Source organism: Phalacrocorax aristotelis, chromosome 3, assembly GCF_949628215.1.
Source record: "Phalacrocorax aristotelis chromosome 3, bGulAri2.1, whole genome shotgun sequence".
Taxonomy (NCBI): domain Eukaryota; kingdom Metazoa; phylum Chordata; class Aves; order Suliformes; family Phalacrocoracidae; genus Phalacrocorax; species Phalacrocorax aristotelis.
In genome coordinates, this window is record NC_134278.1 from 7,467,663 (window position 1) to 7,477,082 (window position 9,420).

Here is a 9,420-nt window from a genome sequence, read left to right on the forward strand (position 1 = left end):
CTTATCAATTCTCATTTAAGTTCTGAACTTCCTTGATCTGCAGAGCCAGCATTACACAGAAGCCAGGCAGGGAGGGCGGGGATGGAAAGACGGAGACAGAGGGGCCCTGTGTGCAGTACTGGGGGATGAGGCACTGGAAAAAGATGTATGAGCTGGGATAACCCTTCAGGGGGAAAAACACAAAACTGTGGTTTCTGTTTTTGCATTTTCTGTTTTGTTTTTGTGCTGTGTGGTAGTTTTGAAAATAGTTGAGAATACTCTGCCAGCTGCAAAAATGGAGGGTATGAAACAGTGAGGTGCCTTTTGAGGAGGATGTCAGGCCCTGAGGGACCGGAAGCCTTCACCCGTAGACTCTGGAGATTTTAAGCAGAAACACCTGAGACTGATGAAAAGCATCGACAGTCAGGCTGTCAGTAAAGACGCAGGAGGCTGTAGTTGTAATAACAAAAGGAGTAGATGCTAAAGAGCCCTTGAAACCTTTGTATGGGAGGAGGCAAGTATCAGATCCTTTATGTATTGATATATTTTAAAATGTTCAGTGTTACTATAAAGTTTTCTTCCCCCAATCAGGTGTTATTTCCTTAAGTAGTTACAGAGCAGTTGGTGAAGTTGCTAAAATATTACTCACATAAATAAAGATTGCCAATACATGGTTTTCAAAGTGTTAATATTTGTTGAATAAAATTGGTCAATACTTTCACATATGAAAAACAGATTTTGAAAAATATTTGGCATAAACCCACTGTTTTATTCTACATTCAGCAGATTGTTTTGTCTCTTCTACAACAAAAAGGTCTTTTAGTTTTGAAAAGCAAAACATGTCAAGTCAAAAATCAAGCTCTGGGAACAGATTAAAATATATATTTTTTAAATGATTAATTCTGCAAATGTTTTTAAGTTTCAGTTTTCCACCAAAATTTTGAAGCTTTCTTGGTAAATTATTAGAAAGAAATAAACAGGTTTTGCTCCTGTTTAGATTTTGGAGTTTTGGTTGCAAAAATGTACTTGCCATGTTCTAAGCAACTATAGATAATTCACACTGTTATCTGATAAAGCCCCCCAGTGTTAGAAAGGAGCTGTAAGACCTATGACAAGTAAGAGCATCATAAAGTGCATAATGCTAATGTATTATGTTTCTTGAGAGGACTGAAAAATTAAAATGCTGAAAGAAGACAGCTTGCAAAGATGGCTGGGAGCAGCAGGCAGTTAAGTAATATGTTGTGTGTGGGTGGGGAGGTTAAGTTGTGGTTTTGTTTTCTTTTGTGAGACAGAAAATATTGATTCAGCTGGAGAAAATGGAAATGACTGAGGAAGCTACCTCAGATGAGTGAAAAAAATCAAGCAAATACGCTCCCACATGTGTTTCTCCTTATCACTTCTGCAGAAATTAGACCCCATCTTTTCAGCTCTTGTTACTGTGCTTCCTACTATCACAAAAAGGTAACAATGAATATTCATTTCTTCCATCTCCATATGTCTTTATTTTCATGTCCCTGCCTATTTGGGAAAAGTACTTTGGAAACAAAGGTGTCTGCTACATCTCTAGACGGAGATCTGTGGAACTGTAAATTATACCTGCTATCTGTGTCCTCCTTATGGGCTTTATACAGAGACCGTATCTATTCTGTGGGTTTTCAAGCTGACCAGTGAAGCTACTGTGATGTATTTTGAATGCTACAGATCCAAAGGAAGCTGGAAAAGACACTCCTAAGCACAGGAATCACAATAAGAAAATAGATGGTATTCATTCTTGGTCTGACAATATCTTGGACACTTGCCTTGCATTATTTCACCTCTTCATTGAGGACAGAGGGTAGTGTTGTTATTTAGCCCAAATCAGAGGGTGGTGCCAAACGGCAGTGTTAGTTCCTGTTTGCAAAGGTGGTTTCAGAATGGAAAAGCAAGGCAATACTATAGGTCTTGTGGAAGAGACCTCCTTCCTAGAACATCCTCCTAAGGGGCTTCCTGCTTCTCCTTTATTGTAGGCTAGCTCTGCTAATTCTGTCAGCCTCAGACTGCCTTTTTGGAGGTGGCCTGAGATGGCCTTTGCTGTGAGACCTGTGAGAACAGGGCTGAATGCAGTAAGAGAAGCTGCTACAGAAACTGATTGGGAGGAGCAAAGTGCAGTCCACTTAATGACTTTATTTCTTTAGACTAACATATGCAATACCTTTCACCTAGTGGTCTTGTTGGCTGTTTAATGACATGAAGGGCGTCGTGGTTTCAACAAGAGGTAAAAAGGAACATGAAAACTAATGAATTTATTACCTAGGAAAAGAGTCTTAGGATAAAGTATTTTATTATTCCTAAAAGCTGCGTTGCCTTAAGCTATTGATAATAGAGAACCAGAGAATGTTTCATGAAGAGAGTACCATGGTCATGAGTCCATGCAAAACGTCGCAGTTCAGTTTATTTCTGTCTGTCTTTTAAAGAGTAATGCAGAATTGAAAAAACAAAACAAAAAACCCCAAACAAAATAAAAAACCCAAAACCAAAAATGCCCAAATCAAACCAAACCAGTGGGACAGTGGCTGCAGGAGTGTGAAGCATTTGAATGCTACCTGGAGGGGATCTGGTGGTGTTCCTGCCTCTACCACAGAGTTCCTATGCGGTGCTACTCAAATGGCTTAGACCCAGCAGGGCTGGAAGTCTCCTGTCAACTTGAGATCACCAGGTCTATTTTGGCAAACCACTGATTGTTCCCAGCCACAGTTGTGATGGGTGTTGAGCTGTGCATATGACTATCCTAGTAAAGTAAGCAGTGCCAGGGCCCATTTTCTACCCCTGGGGCCAGCTGGCACATCCTGGCGGTGTCTATAGCATTAAAACATCTCAGTCTCCAGAATAGGGTAGCTGCATCCAAAACCACAGCACAGAACAGTCCCTGGGTGGTGCTGGATCCTGACCCACACTCAGGAATGTGTTGGGAAAGTGCTGGTGGTTTTGAACCAAAATCATTCCAGGCACCATTCTAAAAATTGAAGAAAATAGGTGATTGCATAGCAGTGCTTGGGAATGTTCCCTGGCACCATTCAATCTACTGATAAAGGTAATTATAGGATGGGATTTGCCTAATCAAATATAGATGCCTACATCTGAGACAGTTGTCTGGGTCTGCCCCAGACAATGTCTAGTCAATGAAGAGAAACACTTGGGCATAATTTCTCTGATCATATGAGATCTACTTATCATTAAGTGGATGTCTAATAATGGTCACATGGATTGCACCGTGAAGGCTGCATTAGATAACACTGACTGTAAGAGGAGCCCAGAAAGACTACGTCACTACATTATGAAAAACATAGACCAATATAACCAACACAGGGAAATTATGCTCCAAATGTAGGTATTGTAGACAGTGCTAGAAGCAAAACTGGGCAAAAATCTGTGGCAGAACAGAGATTCAGTCTTAAACTCATAACAATCCCTGAACTGTCTTTTCCTATATTTTATTAAACTTCTATCTTCCTACGCTTCCTCAGGTTTTATCTTCTGGGTGCTTTCACCAGGTGTGACTAAGTCTGTGTATATCCGAACATACAGGGGCCTGATCCTGTTTGCAGATCCCTTGGCAGCAGTGTAAAAGCAATCGTAACAATTTGCATTTATACACTTCCTTCCATCTGATAGCCTCAGAATGCTTTACAAATAGTGATTGATTATGTTTCACATTACTCCTATGGGATGGCTATAAAATAGAAAAATAGAAGAGTGGATTATGAATAACTGGAACTGAGAGATAGGCAAAGAGAAAAGAAAAGCATATAATTAGAAAAAGGGCCATTACTTTTCCTTAAAACCAGGAACTCAGTGATTTTGTCCCTATTTATACCAGCTGGAAATTAATCTTTGATGCCCCAGACTCCTGGAAGAGCATGAATTTAATTCAGGATGTATCCTGGCCTTAATAAAAACTCTGGATGCTCTTAACTTTTGACACAGTATATGTACTATGTAGAGTAAAGGCGATTCTCATGTGTGGTATCAGGTTTTTGTTGCACTGGACTAATTTAATGGACTTAATAGCAAGGAAGGCTGCTTAACCAATACCTGGTGAGTGAACAATAAAGATTCCCCTATCAGTAGGCACTATAGATTTACATAGACCAAGTGGCTTCACAGGGATTGTGTTCCAGTTTATCTGACTCAGTGTCAAGTTCCTCCCAAAAGGAGTGCTGAAATTCCCAACGTGGTGCAGTGGAGATAGGCAGGGTGCTCTGGAGACCTCCAAGGAGAAGTCTTGCCTGCCTAGATTTAATCACCTAAATTAAAGTAGATCTTCCTTTTGAGGTCTTCAGGGCACCTGTCATCACTACTTACCTGGGAACTCGGGTACTTACTGTGGGACTGCTCCTATAGGAGCCAAAAATAAAGGTGTTGCTTAGAGAGTCAACCCAGGCAAACTGGATCCCCCCTAAAGAAAAGGCATATTAGAAAAATCATATGCAAGCGTTGGGGTGTCAGTGAAAGGAAAAACCTGTGTCCTTCAACAAAGACTCACCTCCCTGCCCTATTTGCTAGCTTGCTCTCTGCAGAGGTTGCAGTCCCTTTCCTGACACACCACTGCTCATGTTGAGTGATTCACATGCTAAGCCCTGAGAATCCTCCTCCCCGCTCCTCCTCATTGTTGGCTACATAACCTTGTCTGGGTTCAACTTGCTGAGTGATGCTTATTGCTGTGCACTGTTGCTCCAATCTCTGCATTATTTAGCATGCTGACAGCCTCTGTATTATCTGCAAATATTACCAATGGTGATTGCAAACTGCCTTTCAGAAGTATGGGATAGCAACAGACATAGCAACAGTCCATGCAGAACCCTACTAAGAGCATCCTCTCGGCATTATGGTTTCCCATTGAGAAACCCTTTTGCAGGTTTGTGAATTAGCCCATTCTTGATCTCCTTAACACGTGCCTTATTGATATTATGTGGAGCTAATTTTTAATCAAAGTGTTATGCAGCAAAATGTCAAACACCACACAGAAGTCTAAATAGATTACGTCTTTGTTGTCACCTTAATTAGCCAGCCTTGGAAAACCATCAAATATTTAAATCTCATTTGTTTTGTGAGACATGTTTTCTATAAAATTTTGGTGACTAGTATTAATTAATTCTATTCCCTATCATTTATTTATTCTTTATTAATTTTGCCTTTTTTTTCCTGTATCAGTTCTGTTATTGATGTTACACTGGCTTTCCCAGGAGATCTCATTCATCATTTGCTATTGACACACATCAGCAGGTTTCCCACCCTTTAGAACATCCCCTGCATTCTGTTCTTTTAGAAATTGCTTTTCTAGAAACTCTCAGGCATGAAAGTTGCCTCAGCCTGCAATTTTTCCTATGTTTTGATACATAGCCTCTCTAGTTTTTCGTGATTATGTTGAGTAGCTGTGTCAAAAGCAGGGGTGTCATTTCAGACAACTTCTATGGGAGTTGAAGAACACAGAGGAAAGGAGAGAGCTAGCAACTGCAGGAAAAATGCTGCAGTCCCAAATGAGCCTGGTAGTTTTGAAGTATGAGAATGAGTACAGAGAGCTAGAATAGTAAGATCGATACTTAGTTATGACCTGACATGAACCGCACCTGTCTATTGAAAATGTATGTCACTTCAGTCCCAGCCCACCCACTACACAAATGCTACCCCCCTTCTTCCCCTCTCTTCTGCATGTGCAGTTAGGGTTCTCTAAAAGCTTCCACTTTAACCAGCTTCTTCTGCCTTTGATGGATAGATAAAGAAGAATGGAGGTTGAAGAGGTAGATGAAGCATTCTACAGGTGACTGGCAGAAGTCTCACAATCGCTAGTCCTTATTCTCGTGGGGGACTTCAACTTACGGGACTTCTGCTGGAAATACAACACAGCAGAGAGGAAACAGTCTAGGAGGTTCCTGGAGTGTGGGGAGATAACTTCCTGGCGCAGCTGGTAAGTAAGCCTGTCAGGAGAGGTGCTTCCCTTGACCTACTGTTCACAAACAGAGAAGGACTGGTGGGAGATGTGGCGGTTGGAGGCCATCTTGGGCTTAGTGACCATGATATGTATGAGTTCTCAATTCAAACATGGGGTGTCAATTCTCAATTGAAAAAAGGGAGGTCAGCAGAACCACTACCGTGGACTTACGGAGGGCAAACTTTGGCCTGTTCAGGGCACTGGTTGACAGATTCCCTTGGGAGGAAGTCCTGAAGGGCAAAGGAGTCCAGGAAAGCTGGGCTTTCTTCAAGAAACAAGTCTTGAAGGTGCAGAAGCAGGCTGTCCCCAGATGCCACAAGACTAACTGATGGGGAAGACGACCAGCCTGGCTGAACAGAGAGCTTTTGCTGGCACTCAGGAAAAAAGAGTCTACCACTTTTGGAAGAAGGAGTAGGCAACTCAAGAAGAGTACAGGGATCTCATTAGGTCTTGCAGAGAGAAAATTAGACAAGCAAAAGCCCAGCTAGAAGTCAACCTGGCCACTGTAATCTACAAATACATTAAAAAAAAGAGAGCCAAGAAGAACCTCCGGTCTCTGTTGGATGCGGGGGGGAACATTGCCACCAAGGATGAGAAGGCTGAGATGCTTAATGCCTTCTTTGCCTCAGTCTTCAACCATCAGACCAGTTATCCCCAGGGTATTCAGCCCACTGAGCTGGAAGACAGGGACAGATGGCAGAATAAACCCCGCGAAATCCAGGAGGGAGAAGTTTATGACCTGCTGAGCCCCCTGGACACTTGCAAGTCTATGGGGCTGGATGGGATCCACCCGAGAGTGCTGAGAGAGATGGTGGAAGAGCTTACCAAGCCACTCTCCATCATTTATCAAGAGTCCTGGTTAACAGAGGAGTTCCCAGACGACTGGAGACTTGCCAATATGATGCCTATTTACAAGAAGGGCCAGAAGGAGGATCTGGGAAATTACAGGCCAGTCAGCCTGACCTCGGTACTGGGGAAGTTTATGGAGCAGATAATCTTCAGTACACTGCCCAGGTATGTGGAGGACAATGAAAAAGTCAGGCCCAGTCAGCATGGCTTCATGAAAGGCAGGTCCTGCCTGACCAACCTGATCTCCTTCTGTGACAAGGTGACCCGCCTGGTGGATGAGTGAAAGGCTGCGGATGTTGTCTGCCTGGACTTTGATATGATCTCCCACAGCATCCGCCTAGTGAAGCTGGTGGCTCATGGCTTAGACGGGTGTATGCTTCACTGCATAAAAAACTGGCTGGATGGCCGAGCCCAGAGAGTTGTGGTGAATGGAGCTAAATCCAGTTGGAGGCCAGTCACGAGTGGGGTTCCCCAGGGATCAGTGTTGGGGCCAGTTCTGTTTGATATATATATCAATTATCTGGAGAAGGGGATTGAGTGCACCTTCAGTAAGTTTGTGGATGACAACAAGTTGGGCAGGAGTGTAGATCTGCTTGAGGGCAGGAAGCCTCTGCCGAGGGACCTGGACAGGCTGCATTGATGGGCTAAAGTTGACTGTATGAGGTTCAACAAGGCCAAGTGCCAGGTCTTGTACATGGGTCACAACAACCCCATGCAATGCTACAGGCTTGGGGCAGAGGGGCTGGAGAGCTGCCCGGCGGAGAAGGCCCTGGGGGTGCTGGCTGACAGCCGGCTGGGCATGAGCCAGCAGTGCCCAGGTGGCCAAGGAGGCCACCAGCCCCCGAGCTTGTGTCAGCACTGGTGTGGCCAGCAGGAGCAGGGCAGGGATGGGGCCCCTGTGCTCGGCACTGGTGAGGCCCCACCTCGAATACTGTGTTCAGTTTTGGGCCCATCAGAACAAGAAGGCCCTTGAGGTGCTGGAGAGTGTCCAGAGAAGGGCAACGAAGCTGCTGAAGGGTCTGGAGAGCAATTCTTATGAGGATCAGCTAAGGGCACTGGCACCGTTTAGCCTGGAGAAGAGGAGGTTGAGGGGAGACCTTATTGCTCTCTACAACTACTTGAAAGGAGGTTGTAGTGAGGTGGGTGTTGGTCTCTTCTCCCAGGTTACTAGCGATAGGACAAGAGGAAATGGCTTCAGGCTGCATCAGGGGAGGTTTAGATTGGATATCAAGAAAAATGTCTTCACTGCAAGAATAGTCAAGCATTGGAACAGGCTGCCCAGAGAGGTGGTAGAGTCGCGATCCCAAGAGGTGTTCAAAAGACGTGTAGGTGTGGCTCTTCAGGACATCGTTTAGGAGGCATGGGGGTGTTGGGTTGATGGATAGACTTGATCTTAGATGTCTTTTCCAACCTTAATAATTCTATGATTCTATGACGGATCCTAGCCCTCGCAAAAGACCTCATGTTTATAAGTGCTGTTACATATGAGGGCCTGCCTTCCTCTCAGCCCACATCCACTCTTGCAGTATTCTGATACTATTGTTATCCCAGAGAAAGGAAATCTTTGATGGTTTAAATCATCCCATGAGGGAATGGACACTGCTATACATCAAGCGCATTAACATTTTCTTAGATTGGATCCTTTAGCAAGATGGGCGTTTTAAGAAACTGCTTTTCTCCCTTACTCGTTACAAGTCTTAAGAGGCTTTAACTATTTGGTAGCATTTTTCCTTCCATTTTCAGCAAAAGGGTCAGGTGTAATCAAATCAGATGGCTAAAAAAGTGAATGCCAGAAAAAAAGGAATAACAATCAAAGTAGAACAAAAATAGAAGAGGTTGTAGAGAACATTTAGATTAATCTAAACTGGATTCTCAGATAATTTATGGAAAAGTATCTTAGTGTTATTGTCAGGTGTCTGTGAACTCCTGGAAGCCTGATGAGCTCCCATAAGATAGGAAAAAGCAATTACTGTGGACTTCTAAAAAGGAAAAGTAAGAATAGAAGGCAAAAAGGTATTGAACAGCCAGCCAAACAGGTATAACTGAACAATAACTATCTGAAAGCAGGTAGGGAGAAATAAGCAGTAATGTGGTATTGTTAAGAAGTATAAAATAGTGTCAACTGAAATGAATTTCCTTCTATGGCAACCTTCAGGATAGGTAACAAACAGTAGTTAAATACTTGACTTTAGAATGTCTACTGGCATTGTCTCATATCATTTTCTCACAAACAAACTGGAGAAAGATACTTCTGATAAAACCAAAAGTAAGGTGGGTGAAAAATTGGTTAGAAAATGACTGCCTGAAAGTAATTATGATTGGTTCGTTTTCCAAATGGATGTACTGTGAAAAATTTCTCAATACTCTTTCTTTGGTCAGGTATTACCAAATATATTAAGTTAAGCCTTAGATATTCAAATGGGGAGTATGAGTATTACACTTGCAAAAGGAATCAATTGGGGTGAAGGCTGAAAGGAGTGGAGAATGGAACAGGGTGGAAGAAATGCACACAATTCAACTAAGTATATGTTTGTCCACTCAGATAATAATAGCCTTAAGACAGGATATAGAATGTCTGGATTCAAAGGTATTTCTGAATAAAAGTGGGGTTTTACTGCATCACA